A 1,795-nucleotide genomic window follows, 5' to 3' on the forward strand; every position below is an offset into this window, starting at 1 on the left:
AAAAGTCTGCAGACGTCGGCGGGGCGTGGAGAATGGAGTACTCACTACATTGTAAAAATAATAAAACTGAGGGGTTATGACCCACCATACAGCCCGTTATTACGGCGTTGTGAGGGCCCACTACTAGCCCTCTAATATCTGAAAAAAGTGAATAGTCGGGAGGCAAAGTCTTAGCTATTAGTAGCAATGATAGACCTCTGGCCGAAACGTCACACTTTGGACGCCTGGTCGTAAAACTAGGTGTTTAGTTGTGATAGCCAGTTTAAATATACATGGTTGTATCCTAACTCTTTCACTGGTAATTTAATAAATAATTAATAATTAAAGGCGATGTAAAATATATAGAAATAAAACAAATGATGTTTTAATAGTGGATTGTATAAATGTATTGCATATAAGCAGGAAAATATGATGTACACGAGAGCATCTTAAATGATATGTTAGTCCTACCAAATAATAATACAAATAATAATTGATCAACAAATCACAAACGTGAGTGTGATAATAATAATATTATAAACATAAGCACACGGTGTTGATATCAACAAATGCTACAATACGATAAAAATGATAATCTAATACATAATAATAATACGGAGTGATACGTCTGACCTGGTCGTTGATCGGCTGCCCCATACGACGTGTCGACGAATGCGATGTCCTCCAATCAAATATACATACGGTGGTTTACATCACAATGAACCAAACAATATAATAGTTGACCAAGCATATGTCACGTAATGCGCGTATAACAACTACCAGTTAGTTAACGCGAATAATCAAAGCCATGTGCGCAACAGCCAGTAACGGCGACAACACAAACACGTGCGCAACTGCCAATAACGGCGACAACACAAACATAATATGATCGACCGCGTAACGCCTACGATGTCCGGAGAAAAACTCGCGGATGAACGGCAGTGACAAATATTAGCATGCCATATCGTGCGCACTCGGGAATACACGTATTCACGGCCGTATACGGAACACAACAACACGTGACAAACGAAATAGACGGTTAAAATTGCGTTACATTAGCGTGGCGTGAAAAGCTCAGTAACGACACACGTACGCGTACTGGTTCAACGGTAAAAACGGTTCGTGAGCGAACGCGACGATGTCCCGCCGATAAGGTTGGCGCATGCGTAACCGGAACCGGGTTATAACTCGAATTCGAAATGACTAGCGCCCTCTAGTTGAACTTGGTCCGAACACTAGGAAAAAGTACTATGGGAACGGCACGAAGTGACGTGTTCGACATTGACTATGTGGACGAAGTCACTAGTCAAATAAAGAAATTCAAGCGAAAATTTGAACCGTCACCGATGCCTGGCCAATATCGATACAGGTCACCGTCGCCGATGCCCGGCCCATCTCGATACGGGTCACCGTCGCCGATGCCCGGCCCATCTCGATACAGGTCACCGTCCGCGTCCATATCAGGTACAGCGTCGTCGCGCGAATCGTCGGTCGTCTGCTGTGAGTATTTTTGTTAAAACCATGTTTGCTTGGCGTTCTGTTTAATTAATACTAATTTTTTCAATAGCGCCGTCTCCGTTGAGAATTAAAAACAACAGGCTCAACGTCGCAGAAAAAGCGGACAGCCATCGCGTAAGTAATATTTTGCAAATTTTACCTTACATCCTATCAATATTTTTATGTCTTGGTTTTCCGCAGCTTATAAAGTACTGTCCATTTTGCAAATTTCAAACCGATGACAGCAAAATGACAAGGCATATTAGAATAAAGCCCCCTAGGAAACTAAAGTCGCCAATCGAAGAAAGCCTACGTGGCA

Source organism: Acyrthosiphon pisum, unplaced genomic scaffold (assembly GCF_005508785.2).
Source record: "Acyrthosiphon pisum isolate AL4f unplaced genomic scaffold, pea_aphid_22Mar2018_4r6ur Scaffold_21552;HRSCAF=24225, whole genome shotgun sequence".
Classification (NCBI taxonomy): Eukaryota; Metazoa; Arthropoda; class Insecta; order Hemiptera; family Aphididae; genus Acyrthosiphon; species Acyrthosiphon pisum.